General features: G+C 39.9%; 1 protein-coding gene across 1 annotated transcript in view; it reads left to right on the forward strand.

The window, feature by feature from the left end:
• The first annotated feature begins 12,959 nt into the window (after positions 1–12,959).
• peli1b (pellino E3 ubiquitin protein ligase 1b) overlaps positions 12,960–15,293 on the forward strand; it is a 41,564-nt gene continuing 39,230 nt past the window's right edge. Inside the window, exon 1 of the mRNA XM_028602719.1 lies at positions 12,960–13,398. The gene's annotated coding sequence lies outside the window, so the exon portion shown is untranslated. The remainder of the gene's footprint in view (positions 13,399–15,293) is intronic.

The following is a 15,293-nucleotide window of genomic DNA, read 5'->3' on the forward strand; positions in this document are numbered from 1 at the left end:
GCTGTTGCGCTGTCTTCAGTGTTCCTGTCGCACATTTTAAGGGATATTGTGTTATTGTTTGATAGGAGAGCCAACTGTGAGTATATATACTGTAGCTCTGTTTATATTCTTACCTTGATAGAAAGTTGAAGATGAATCCCACACTCTGGTGAGATTGCCTCCGTGCCCCGCTTGACCCCCATCACACAGTAATGTACCTTTATGAAGTTTAAAATGGTGGACAATCTCTGGTAAAATTGTCAACGCTTATGTGAACGTATCGACATTACTTGGTAATATTGTGATTTTCACTGTTTTTTTTTTTTTTTTTTTGAATATTTCTGGACAATTGGATGTTTAATCTGTTTAAGATTATCATGTGATGACTTTTGTTCTAAAGTGCTCTATATTAATTTTCAAGGAATAAACTTTTGTTCACTATTAACACACATATACATATGCTCCAGCTGCCTACAAAACCAACCAACCATTACGTAAAAAGTAAACATCTTGGAGCAAGACCCCTAATGCATAAAGCTTTTTAGAAGATTTATATGAACTGCAATTATACTGCTGAAGACACTATTTAAAAAAAAGAAGCTGATTAGACGGTTCTTATTAAATTATAATAACTATAATGCTACTACATGCATGAATGAGGATGCCCTCTCTGTGTGATTTATGTCTGTGTTGTTTTGTCTGTGGTTTCAAGAGGGTGGGATGTCACATATTTCTGTGCAACAATCAGACTTTTACAGGGCTCGAGAGTGCGACCAATTTGGTCGAAAATGCGACCAAAATTTGTAAGGGTGCGACTAAGATTTTTCCTAGGTCGCACCGGTGCACCTAACGTCCTCGCATCCGCTGCCTCTCCACTAACGAAGCAATGTTGTTTATATCGATATGGTTTAATGTTGCGTTACATGACCCGTTCCTTCTGGAAAGCTGTGCCTGTGTTTGGATCTCTCCTCCGCGCAGCCCCCATTCACTCACACACGGCAACATGGAGAGACACAGCGCCGCCGGTCCAAGCTCCCGACATTTGTCTACAGTTTTAATTGTTATTAACACAGCTTGTTTTGGTACCAGTGTTTTCGCTGGTAACTCTCTGTTACTGCGGCCGCCACGGCGAAAAACACATTAGAAGTTATTAAATGCAACTAAATTCAGTTCGTTGATATAGCGTGTAAGACGGAGCCTGCTGGATCATAGTTCATAAAAATGCAGCGCAGTGACGACGATACAGACATTTCATAGCCTACACAAGACGGGTGTAACGCTGCTAATGAGTCAGCCGTTACTCTCTGAGTAGCCTAGCATATGCTTCAGTCCATCGCACTCCCTCGGTCTTTCGGTCGTTCTTTTTTTTCTAAAGATTTCGGCCTTTATTTTGATAGGAAAGCTGAAGACATGAAAGGGGAGAGGGGGGGAATGACACGTAGGAAAGGGCCGCAGGTCAAACCTCTATATTTACCAACTGAGCTATCCGGGCGTAGCCTCGTGAGACCGTCCTGATCTCGCGAGCTCCAGTTTTCCACTCGCAGATCAGTCTGGCATCTTGAGGCAGAGAATATTTGGAGCCGTTAGCCAAACGACCGGGCCAATCAGCGTTGGTTTTGAGGTGGGTTAGGTGGTGATAGACAGATGGTTTATCCAATCAGCTAACCAGTATTTTCAGACAGCGGTAGCCGCTCGCTAATGCTTTTTTTCTCTTGGATCCTTCTTTTGGAATATGGTCCGTGAACCTGAAATGGGGCCTTTTATCCTAAATTCTCGTTACACAAACGGCAAATCTCCTTTACCGACATGTTTGCATGCTGAGCTAACGAGCTATGCTTTGCCTGCAGCAGCAGGGGCGGGCTTGTGGTTGTATTGTCATACGCTTCGTGGATCTGATTGGTTGATTTGGCCCGTCTATCACCAACATAGGTGATAGACAGATGGTTCATCCAATCAGCTAACCAGTATTTCCGCCCCTTCCCAAAAGTTCTCCAGCGGAAAGTTCCCAGATGGATATGCCGAGCAAATGCGAAGCAATCCATCTGGCGGAGTCAGGTTAATCCGGGCGTCCTCTTTCTCTTTTAATGTTGTTGAAAGCCTATGAAGGAGCTTTCTCAGATATGTATTTTTTTTTTATATATCCTAGGCTATTTATTTTAGATAACTTTCATTTACATGTGTTGCAGCTGTATATTTTCAAACTGGTAAAGGAAACCCTGTCTTTGATTTTTATTTTAATCACAATCTGTTTTAATAAAAGAGCTTGTGAAAAGTGGCTTTGACTTAAAACTGAACATTTAGCCCACTTTGTAAAAAAATACAGAGCTATATATCTTGTATCGCCATTCAGCGTTACGGCGATGCAAGGAAAAATTTGGGTGCACCTAAATTTTGTGCTGGTGCACCTAAATAAAAAAAGTTAGGCGCACCTGTGCAACCAAGGCAAAAAGTTAGTGTGGAGCCCTGTTTTAGCAATATTTAACTGGAAATCTGATGCCAGTTTGGTTGATTGCAGGGCACTGTCAGTCAAATCTGGAGATAGGTCTAGCAAGCGAGGCTAGTCAAATCTGATCAAAGCACAGCCACACAGAGTTTTGGAGTGGTAAACTCTTAATAAATAATGTTTTTGGAGCTTCATGTTGAATAGAAGCCTAAAATGCCTATTCATTAAGCAAATAAAATTGGAATATTTAATATTCTTCATTCAGATTAAGGTAATCAGAACTGTATACAGTATCTCACAAAAGTGAGTACACCCCTCACGTTCTGGTAAATATTTCATTATATCTTTTAATGGGTCAACACTGAAGAAATTACACTTTGCTACAATGTAAAGTATTAAGTGTACAGCTTGTATAACAGTGTAAATGTGCTGTCCCCTCAAAATAACTCAACACACAGCCATTAATGTTTATTAATGGGTGCACAGCCATTATGTCGGTTAGCCTAATAGCTGGTTTGATTTGCATTGAGAGATGATCTTATGGAAAGTACCCCATGCCAATCTCTAGGTATGGTGAAGGGCATGTGATGTGAGGCTATTTTAATTCCATCAGGATGCATAGTATCCTGGATCCATGAAATAACTGGCCTTTAAAAATAAAAATCTGCCTGCCTCTATGGGAATTTAACATAGGGGTGTACTTACTTTTGTTGCCAGCGGTTTAGACATTAAAGGCTGTGTGTTGAGTTATTTTGAGGGGACAGCACATTTACACTGTTATACAAGCTGTACACTTAATACTTTACATTGTAGCAAAGTGTAATTTCTTCAGTGTTGTCCCATTAAAAGATATAATGAAATATTTACTAAAATGTGAGGGATGTACTCACTTTTGTGAGATACTGTATGTAGCCACTTTTTATTCAGTTTTTTTTACTTTAATATTGGGATATTGCATTTCATGTAAACATGTCATGTTATAAATTCCACTCTGCTCCAAACTCCAGTCGACTACCTCCGCTGTCTCCCCCCAAAGGACACTCCTGTGTTGTGACATGTATGCACTGTGATAGCAGACATGCTTTAATGAAGTTCTATTCTTGTATTTTGAAAGAATAAACCTCGTTGAGAAATCCTCCCTTTGTCTCATTGGTCGGCATTTCAGAGCACTGCCAGATTTTACACAATACCAAAAGCACAAAATCTCCCCTACAATCCCTGTGTTTACAAAAACACCCGCAGGCCATGGACGACAGATTCATTCAATGACATCATGCTCACTTGCATCACTGTGTTGCCTGTTACCATGGTGATGATGATGACCCTTCTGCCTTCAGTAGAATCTAGATCGTCTAGTTGACCGTTTGGTGTGTGTGTGTGTGTGTGTGTGTGTGTGTGTGTGTGTGTTTGCGCATGTGTGCGTGCCTTGATATGTTCTGTAGGTGTGTCTTGTGGGTAATGAGTCTGTGCTTGCTCATGTTTTCAGTGATGTGTGTTCATAAACTGAGCACACATTGAGTGGATTAGTGAAGTGTATTTGAACCCATTGTGTTATAGTTTGTACATTTGTACAATTTGTTTGTGTTTGTGTGTGCGCTTGGGTTTTTTGTATAGTATGCATTTCCGGAGACGAGACACGTTATGGGAAAGACCCAATATTACACCAATAGTTGTGTGTGAATCCTTTAATATTTGTGCAGAGTTGTGGTGTGTGCACAAGACTACGGTTACTGTTGCAAAAATCCCCAAGACATTTTCCTTTGTGTATGTCTAACATTTCAAAAATGGTACAACCACTGTAAAATAGATAACAGCCTTACTGACAGGCTGCTATTAAAAAGCTCCTTTAGTTCAGTGTGAAATAAGAATGTGGTTGTCTATCAACAGCCAATTACAGTGTTTAGTGAGCTTAGTGACGACACCATACCTAATTACAGTCAGTGACTCTGTAATTACATGCGATGACACCCATAGTCTTGTAGGACTATAATGTGTGTTCCTGTCACAATATATAGAACAAGAGATGGACAGAATGTAGGCTACAAAATGTTCCATTAAATTGTTATCATGGGAGTCAAAAATCAAGATGATTGATTTAACACGGTAAAAGAGCATGGAAGGTAATTGATTAAACTGATCCAGATGTTTCTCAAAATTTAATTAACACAGAATTCCAGTAACATTTAAACTTGAACCCAATTTACAGCTCATCATCTGGTTTACGTTTCCCCTAATCATTTTGCAACACGTCATGTGGTTATATTTACAACAATTTCCATAATTTATTGTTCTGCAAAACTTGAGATTAAACCTGGCTTCAAATTAACTGCTGTCTCAGCTAACACAGGGGCACAAAGCATGAAGAGTATACAGTTGTACATATGGCAATAAAGGTTATGATATACAGTATTTGGGGCATGATTTCATCCCCTTAACCGGGACGAGATCAACAAACACTGACCGGAAATATCCAAATGAACGCTTTACATTAACTGTAATGGATTGTATTAAACTTTAAAGTTGTTTTGTACACTGAACTGACATTAGAGGCTACAGAAGACTTGTCTTCTTGCAAATGCCAGCATTAAGAATGAAGAGAAGAGCAAGATGGAAGTACAAACCTAGAAAATAAGGTTTAGAGATTAACTATTGATCCCAAATTTGAAATGTCACAGCAGCAAAAGTACAAGAACAGACATACAGTGATAGTAAAGTAGCCTATTTAATCTATTGGTTCGCAGTGGCTATGATATGGTCAATTACAGGCTTTGTTTGGGGGAATCTACACTGTTACTTGTCTGTCCTCTATTTGATTTTTGATCATTCCTCTCTTGCTGATGATCTGCAAATTTGGAGAATTTGACATTAAATGCTTTTCTCAAGGACACAAACAGTGGCTATTTTTGTTAAAATAAAAATGGCCAATATTTACCAAGACTGTCTCAGGAATTTAACCAGCACCTTGTCCAATTCCAGAGCTCCTTCTGTTACCTCCTGGCTACAGCCGATTCAGCGCTCCTCGACTGCAGTCTATTATAGATTACCCACTTTTTTCAATTTGCTACATCACTATCATCATTACAAAGACAGCTCCCTAAAAGGTCCATCTGGTGGTTTTGTTTTTATCTGTGAGCAACCAGCAGGATGCCAGATTTAAAATGTCATTATCACCTCAGTGTTGAGGAGACTGTAATGGTGATGGTGATTTCCATGTGTGCATGTTTACATCTGTTTGAATTATCTAAAGGGATTTAGACAGAACAGAGTAATTCAATCAGTGCAGAGTTTATGAGTACCGAAGGGATACTGTGTCACCATCTTAGGGGGAATGTTTGACCTTATGATGGTGCCAGTATTACTATTACTATTACTAGTAGTACTATAGTGAAGTCAAGAGATCACCAAAGGGATTACAATTCATCTAGTCGATATCGACGACATTTCATTCATGGGCTAGTTCTGGTGCCACTGTAGGTTCCGTCGGATGTCCCTCATTTTTATTTTATTTTTTTATATTCTCATCACACACTCGACAGTCATTTTGATTCCAGAGTTCGCCTCCCTAGGTGCACATGTTCCACCAAAACAAGTTCCTTCCCTAGGCTATTTTGCAGAAGCACCATACTTGCATCCAACACTTAGCGCCGCCCCAAGACGATTGTGATTGGTTTAAAGAAGAGCCTCAAGTTGACGCTGTCAAAAATCACACCAGCGCACGTTTTTTTATCGTAAACTTCGCAATTTTAATGTCAATAAGACCTTTGTGAGGATGTTTTATGGTTGTTTTATTGAAACTATTCTATCTTTTGCCTTTGTGAGCTGATTTGGGTCCCTCACTCTTAAAAACAAAAACTAAAGTCTCTGACTGACTTAAAATCTCTCTAAGACCCTGAAGAAGGCCCAGTCAGTCCTGGCTGATATAAGCCACCCCCTGAACAGCTACTTTATGTTGTTGCCGTCTGGCCACAGATTCTGTCTGCCTAAATGCAGGACAAACAGACACAAAAACTCTTTTGTTCCTGCTGCTATAGGCTTTGATAATAATTCAATGTGAGATGTGGACTTCTGTGTAGTATGTATTTAATTGTGTCCTCTATTGATAGTGTCTGTTGTTTGTATGGCTTATGTGTTGTTTATGTTGCGTTCTATTGCTGCACAACGAATTGCCCCTCGGGGATAATAAAGACTCCTTGACTTTGACCTTGAAAGAAATGCCAATAAACCAGAGCAGTATCCTGGAATGCTGTGTGGACTAGCCAGACCTTCACTCAAAACAAATGTGAACATCATAGTGGCACTTGAGGAAAAGTCATTAGGATATATATCATCTGGGAACCATAAATGTCTAAAATAATTTGGTGCTAGTCAATCAAAGAGATTCACTGAAAAAGTCAAATTTGGATTGAATTTCGGGTCCGTGAACATTTCATGGTAATCCCTCTAACAGTTGTTGAGATTCTTCAGTCTGAACCAAAGTAGTGGACCAACCGATAGACCGACATTGAAATCCATAGAGCGGCACAGCTAGCATGACTAAAAACCAAAACATCACATCTTTTATCCTTGCTTTTCTAAAAAACTAAAACATTTGCACAAAGAGAAAGATTGCTTTTAATGTTCAATTAATACCTGCCATGAGTTTGGGGTGCCCTGGTATGTCACCTGATAGAGTGCACCCAATGTACCAAGGCTCAGTCCTTACCACAACGGCCAGGGTTCTTTGCTGCATGTCTCCTCCGCCCCCCCCTCTCTCTCCCCACTTTCCTTTCTACAACTGTCCTATCCATTAAAAGGCCAAAATACCCCCCAAAAAATAATCTTAAAAAAAAAAAAAAAAAAACTGCCATGAGAGAATCAAGATGCTTTGTCATACACAAGGACAGTATAAAGCACTTTATTCAACAGTTTTGGGACAGTTTTGGATGAATTCAGTCTCATAGCTGTACAGCCAGCTGGGCTACCAACAGCTGAGATAGAAAAACATCTTGCCAGTTGTCTGCCTCTTGTCTTGGCATGTTTAGTTTCTCATAACCAGTTTACAACCAAGAGTTGACAAGTGTCTCATGATGCGTGCAGGCAGGTGCAGGAATTTTGAAATCTTGATTTTTTGAAAAGATTTCAACTGTTAGTCAGCGCGATTAAGCAATGCTGTTACCATGTGAGGAGCGTACTTCTGTTTCATTTACTACAAAACAACATCTGGAGAATATTACTGTGGAGTACACACTGCAACATATGCACAGATCACGTCAACTTTCTCACTCACACACAGACATGTTACTGAATACTTGGTACTTCAGTAGGGAAATGAAGTAATGTTAAGCACTGCCAGTCCCACAGTACGTCCATTCACAATATGAGCAATTGGCTTTAGTCTGTAAATCAAATACAGAATGCAGGACACACACATACGCACACACACACACACACACACACACACACACACACACACACACACACACACACACACACACACACTTGATTCATCTGGTCCAGTCACCCCATGTGCCTGCTTTGTGATATGCTAAACATTCTGTAAACATTATCCTGTGCATGGTTACTGTCACCATGGCAGCATGACAACAGCGCTTAGCTCGGCCCCTCAAACACGGGACAGTAGTGTTATTTAATATTTGGCTACGCATGAGCACAGCATGTTTCTATCACATAATCCTGTCACACCAGCAAAGAGTTCTCCTCGCAGCCATCCTGACTCCCTTGTGCAGCTGAACGCAGCACAGCTGTTGCTATGTTTTGGTCTTATCGCACAACAACAACTAAGCATAAAATGCTTGTTGAGAACAGTCTGCCCTCAGCGCAATCCCACACACTTTGTCCACTGTCAGCATCACATGGGACCAGAGCAGATGCTGTTGCTGGGATTTGGGGTACATCATATAAAGGAAACGTATCAAGTTAAGTTAGTCAGCGCAAAAACAGATCTGTGTGAGGAGCCCAAATAAGACTGCAACTGCAGAAACAAATCGGATCAATCAATTGATCCCCATTTTTCTTTTAAATAGCAACATTTTGGAGCTTGAAAACTCTCTTTTTTTTAATTAGTTACACACTGTTCCATAAACCTGAGGCCATAGTTCAATCTCTGTCAAAATATTCAGTAGCCGACCTGTGTCCTGTCAAACACAGAACCTGCAATAACTTGTTAACTTGCACGAGAATGTTTGCCAAAAGCTAAGACTGTAAATTTTTATACTGTGCTATGAAAATCTTTTATGGTGCAGTATTTTGGGGATGAACTGGATCAAAATCAAAAACTTTTTTCATCTTCTGCAGACAGAAGTAACTTTTACTCTCCAGTTCAATCAGAATGCAGCAGCAGAGCCTTAACTTAACGCAGGCCAAGAGACCGTGTTTCTACATCTGTGATTACAATGTTGATTTGAATATTTTAATGATCGTATTTAGCTTCACTGCAGACTTCAGCAGCCAGCTGCACTGCAACCAGCAGCACTCCTCTTCAGGTCCTTAAGATTGTCTTGCAATCTAGTTTCAGGAATCAAAAATGATTACACAAGTTCCTAACTAGTTTCAATTACTCTAACTTTTCTAAACCTGGTTGAATGTAATGTGTTAACTGTTATTAATTTTTTTTCGAAATGTATATTCCCTTGCATCTCACATTTTATTTTAACAATTTTCTATTAAGCACTTTCAAAATATTAAGAAATAAAGAAAATAAAGTTTTATTACATTCATTACAAACAGTTTTTTGCAGGTATATCAAATTAAAGTTCACATTCCTTTTACTGCAAAGCAGCACCAGTGGGAATTAATGGTACACATTTGATCTTTGACAATAAAAAAAAAACACAAAAACTGTGAACATTTGTATTTTTTTACTTTTCTTATGTGTCATATTGTGTTTCTAATTCATGTTAAATAATTTAGGCCTCTTTCAAATCCCTACTTGTCACCCCTAACTGTTTTATTGTCTTTGTATATCTTACAATTTTCTGCTATTTCATGTATTTTTATAGCACTTTATTGACTCTACTTTTAGATAAGTGCTAATAAGAATGACTGTAAATGTTAAATTATTTTCATTTCAAGGTAAAAAAAAAAAAGCAGCCGGCTTTACAGTGTAACATGGGTTTGCACTCAAGCAAGGATTCAAAAACACAAGTAGGCCTAGAACCACCGTGCACCTGAGTGTTGAAATCAGACTATACGCACTGTGTGTGTGTGTGTGTGTGTGTGTGTGTGTGTGTGTGTGTGTGTGTGTGTGTGTGTGTGTGTGTGTGTGTGTGTGTGTGAGTCTCCACATTTTTTATCATTTCCTGACGCTTCACACAGAAGTGCAGCTCATTGGCTCTTGGATAGAGAAGCACTTGTCAAAACATCCATCAGGAGTGAAGTGAACCGGCTGCCTTCACCCGTGGAATCAAAGGAAGGTGTGTCTGCTTCCAGCCCTGGAAAGGTGTTGGTGTTGTAACCATAGCAACGTAAACAGAAGAGTTCAAACACAGATTAAAATGATGTAAGGTGTGTGTGTGTGTGTGTGTGTGTGTGTGTGTGTGTGTGTGTGTGTGTGTTTTTGTGCACACATGGTTTTTTAAAGGCAGAGTCCAGTCGATTCAACTTACAACGCCCACTTCTCACTTCTGGCCTTCAGAATAGCAGCAGGCGTGTATTTTATTAGCAAACGTTAAGTGTGTGTTTTACAGCGTCTCAGCAGTGTAAAAAATAGGTCTGTCTCTGTGTGCATTTGCGTTAGAGAGAGTGTGTGTGTGTGTGTGTGTGTGTGTGTGTGTGTGTGTGTGTGTGTGTGTGTGTGTGTGTGCGTGTGTGTGTGATTAGCATGAGGGAAGTTAACTTCTATTTAATGTGTTCTTGGCCTCACCTGATTTTTCCACTCATTCTCACATTGAAGGAGTTGTCTCCAACTCAAATCAATTATGCGCATACACACACACACACACACACACACACACACACACACACACACACACACACACACACACAACACAGAATGCGTTGACACTCTCACAAACTAGAGGTCTTCTGGTAAAACTGATCTTCCAGGGATTATATACACACAGCTGGAGCTGTATTGTATTGATGTTCTTTGCTCCACATCTGGGATGGATTCACTTCTCAAGTCTTTGGAGGTCATAATATGAATGATTTTAACAGTCTTCTGTGCCCACAGCTGTGCCCACAACTTCTTATGACATTTGATACTTGCTTGTTATCTGAGATATGGGTTGTTCCTTGGACACACACTTTTTAAGTTCTACAGTTGGTCATTTTAAAGGTTATAAGTGTATTACTGGTCCAGTTGTCAGGTGCAAAACTTATGGCCAGACTTTTATTTATTACAGTAATTGATCATTTGTATCTGATATTAAAATAATACTGTACTTTATTTTTACTTAGTGGCTATGTGCTTTTTGGGGGGTAAATCTTAAAACAGTGTGAGAGACAGACAGGAAACATGGAAGATGCAACAAAGTTCCCCGGCTACAATCAAGCCAAGAACGTAAGGTGTATGCCATAACCACCAGACTACCAGGCGCACCACAGGGCAGAAAGTTTAGTAGAAATAAATGGTTTATCCCACTTGGTTTGTGTGTTCCACCTGTGCAGCTAACAAGTGCAAGTCAAGATTTGGAGAGTGGAGCTCTGGAGGTTTCTGGTCAGTTTTTGTGGCTATTGGCTATATTTAAGAACTAGTAAACATGTTTTCAGTGATATCTGGTGTAACATTAGGGCCATAGGTCAGGAGCATGCGATTAGTTCTTGGTGTGGATCTGGATCCAGGTGTGGATGAAGGACATTGCCTAACATTGAGAGTGTGAATATTTTGACAGCCACATATGATGGTGTGTGTGTTTTTATGCAAATCCATATGTTGATGCAGATTAAACAATTCAAACAAATTTCTTTGTGATGTGTTGTGTGATGTGCAGTCTCTGATGACTTTCTCTTTTTTTTCTAGTTCTATTTTAAAACTAGAACATTCACACACAAGCAGTCTAGTGAACTATCTTTGTTTTCCCAACTTAAATAGAATATTTGAACATAAACATGCTGAAACTCCTGCATCTTTTGGATTATCTAAGTGAATTGCTGAAGTTTCATCCAGATCCACATACTATTTTTTGAGTCCAGGTAATGCACATGCACTATTTTGGATGCAAACTATATATTTGAAGAAGTAAAATCAAGCATATTCACGATATCACCTTGAACAATGTAAAGGTGGCATTTAAAAGAAACTAAATTATGATTTACTAGCACCCACACACCTGTATACAGCAGAAAGAAGGCATGCATAATTCTATAGATACATATAAAGATGGAGGCGGCAGCAACACAGGCATAGAAACAACTCTACAAGGCAAGTTTCGTTCCAGTTGGGTCCACCGAGGCTAAAAATGTAAGCACTCATGGTATGTCAGGTGTTTTGAATAAAAGCGAGCATGAAAGGGCATATGAGGGAGAGAGAATCACGCATGTCTGTGGACACTGACTCTCACAGATTCCCATCAAAGTTCAACATAGGCTTTGCCATGAAGCAGACGCGCTGCTGAAGATCTTGCTGGTGTTCAAGGTGAGTTCATGAAGCTGTTATATGTGTGTGTCAAATCAAAACACTCTGTGCTTGACAGATGTGATCATTGACTTTACCCAGAGGTGGACTGCAACAAGGTATTTACTTAAGTACTGTGGCCTTGTGAGATCTGAGGCTGTGACCTTTGAGATAAGTGACGTTTTGTGAGACTTTATTCTTTTAGTCTATATTTTTTACGCTATTGGGGATAGTGTACTTTTCAGTCCTCTGCATTCATCTGACAGCTGCAGTGACTAGCCTACTTTGCAAATTGTGTTATTTGATTCTATTCAGAATGCTAAACAAAATGATTGCTAGAGTATAAACCAGTCCACAGTGAAGTGCAATATGTACAGACACCTGATTCATAGACCAACAATCCTGACACAGTAATATAGGCCCATCATCTCTCTGAAAGGGGTGAAATTAATTTTTTAACTTCACTTCTGATTGCCTACTTCTTTACTTTTACTCAAGTCCATTTTTTAAACTACAATGTTATGAAAGATGACACAGCTACTTCTCCCTCAATTTACAGTAAACTGTGGAATCGTGTACTATACAGCAGCAGTGGGAAGTAACTAAGTAGGGTAGGCCTATATATCTAAGTACTGTCTACTTATGTACAATTTCCAGGTACTTCCATGAGTAAAATTTTGTAAACAGGACTTTCACTTTTAATAGAGTATTTGTACAGTGTGGTAATTCTACTTTTACCTAATTTAAATATCTCAATACTTCTTTCACAACTAGTAAATGCACTTAGTTATCTTACATCGCTGAATTTTGTTGACAGTACAAGTTTGAATGCAGGACTTTTACTTGCAACGGGGTATTTTTACATTTTGTTATTGCAACTTTTTCATTTAATAGCAAACGATGTGAACACAACAAATACCTTGAGTCATATGGCTAGCAGCGAGTAAAACTACACGTCCCTGAATCCTTTGCGGCGATGCTGTCTCCTCCTGCAGCGTACGCTACCAGGCAGCCAGAGAACCATAGACAGTTTAACCGAACGGGCAGAGCAGCTCAGCTCCGTGTTTACGTTGAGATGCTCACAACAAAGGACAGCACACCGCGGATAGGCTGTCATTTAAAAGAAAGCACCGTGATATTTAGTCGGTGAGCATTTACAACTCATAACTCCAGGAAGAGGAGCAACAAATAACACAAATTCTCATCTGCTTCCATTTTTTTTTACGGTTTACTTTGATTTTTTTTTGGAAAAGGAAGAACCAGCCAAGAGGGGAGAAATTAGGACGAAATATCCTTTTTTTTTAAGCCGGTGGAGCGTTAGCTAGCTTGCTAGCCTCAGCAAGTTGGGGGAAAGCCAGGCAGCAGCTGGTGGAGAAGCTAGCAGCACCGAAGACAACAAAAGGACTACATCATTTATATCGCAGTGAGTACATGTTTACACCTGACTTCTCTGAATGATTATAACGGCAGTTAAACACGAACGTTAGTAGGCTAATTCAGCGCTAGCCAGTGTTACTTGTAATTATCCGTCACCTGCTTTGTCCTGCCAACGGCTCTGACACCATGAGCTGCTCGTTTATTAATGCTACTTTAACATTACCTCATTTAGTAATGCCCATACACTCGGCAAGGTAAGTCCTCACAGGGCTTTTATTGTGAGCGGTGCAGCTGCAGAGTGCTGATCTTTGTCAGTGTTCTGCACATACTCATGCACCTGTTTTGCCTTTATCTTGGTGGAAATCAGAAGGTTCTAGTGTGTGTGTGTGTGTGTGTGTGTGTGTGTGTGTGTGTGTGTGTGTGTGTGTGTGTGTGTGTGTGTGTGTGTGTGTGTGTGTGTGTGTGTGTGTGTGTGTGTGTGTTTAGGCTTCAGAGATGCAGGTATTAGTTTACATCACTTCCAGGCTGCATGCTGACCTGTCACAGAGAGAGGTGGGGGGGAGAACATTGTCTGATAAGGAATCAAGCAAATGCACTCGTGCCATTACTGAAGCTTGATTGCAAGTTAATGACTTCCCTCCCCTCCCTTCTTTCTCTATCTTCCATATCATTCTGTCTCTAACCCCCTTACTCCCTTTCTCTTTATTTTCCTCTCCTACCCTCCACCCTAGTCTTGTTCACTCTGTACTGGTAAGCGATGATGTGATAAGTGTATTGCCAAAGGGGATCTCGCTGACTTCCCTTCTCTGTGTTGGAAATGTCACAGTAAAGACAGACGGGCATTAACTCCATCTGCTCCACCACGATGCTCCAGGCCTTATTTCCATTGTCTGCTTGTCAATGTGATGATTAATCAGGACTTGCAGTGGATTTCATTCTTTCAGTATGACTTTAATAAACCCAACAAGATGCATTTGTATTAGGATTTTCAAATGATAGAAGTTACCCGCACTGAATACAAAGTATCAATGCTAGCAGGAGACCTACATTTAATACTGAAACTTTGCATCTACATTCTGTCACCTCAGTCCAACAACTGCTCCATAAGAAACACAGTCGGTTGAGTAAGACAAAGACAATGCAACAACTTTTTTTTTTTTTCTTACTATTTGGTGTATATTCTGAAAGTTAAACACAGGAGAAAATTAATCCACAAAGTTTGGATAAAGGGAATTGTTAGTTTTTGTTTGAAAAGGTTATAGAGCAACAAACATACTCTAGAACCCATGTATTTTAAGCACTCGCACTCTGTTGCAACTATCCCTGTTTGAGATTCATCAACGTCCTGCAAAAATAACTAGTGTATCAGGCTACACTTCATTTTTTGGATCCATGGCAAATCTATAACAGTAAACTGAATCTGGTGTAGAGAGCTATAGAAGAATCAAGTTGCAACAGTGATACCTGCTAAAACAGTGTTGTCCTGGTATATAAAAAGGCTGAAGAATCTTTATTATATTTTTGTGCAGACTATTTCAAGTCTGCATTCTCGCAGTCCTATAAATAGTGATAACTTCTTGTGTGAAGTGCTTGGGACACAGGGCTTGCATTGGGCGTGTTGCCGACAGGCCTGAGTGTGTGTGCGTTTGTGTGTTCTCTAGCAAGGTTTAGAGTCTCAGTTTCTGGGAGGAAACCGGAGCTGACTGTGTCAGACGGGAGTACAGAGAGAGCTCTGATGTCTTAATGGAGGCTCAGTGCTGCCCATATCCTTAGTAACCTGGTCTGTGGGGACACAGAGAAGCCTCCTAGTCTCGGCCTGTGCTGGATGCTCTATCACTGTTGTCCAGGAATAAAAAAAAAACTCCAAATGTCATCAATTACTTTTTTTAGGGCTGTCAAACTATAAATTTTTTTTATCGCGATTAATCGCTGAATTTCTAT

This window comes from Perca flavescens, chromosome 17, assembly GCF_004354835.1.
Source record: "Perca flavescens isolate YP-PL-M2 chromosome 17, PFLA_1.0, whole genome shotgun sequence".
NCBI lineage: Eukaryota > Metazoa > Chordata > Actinopteri > Perciformes > Percidae > Perca > Perca flavescens.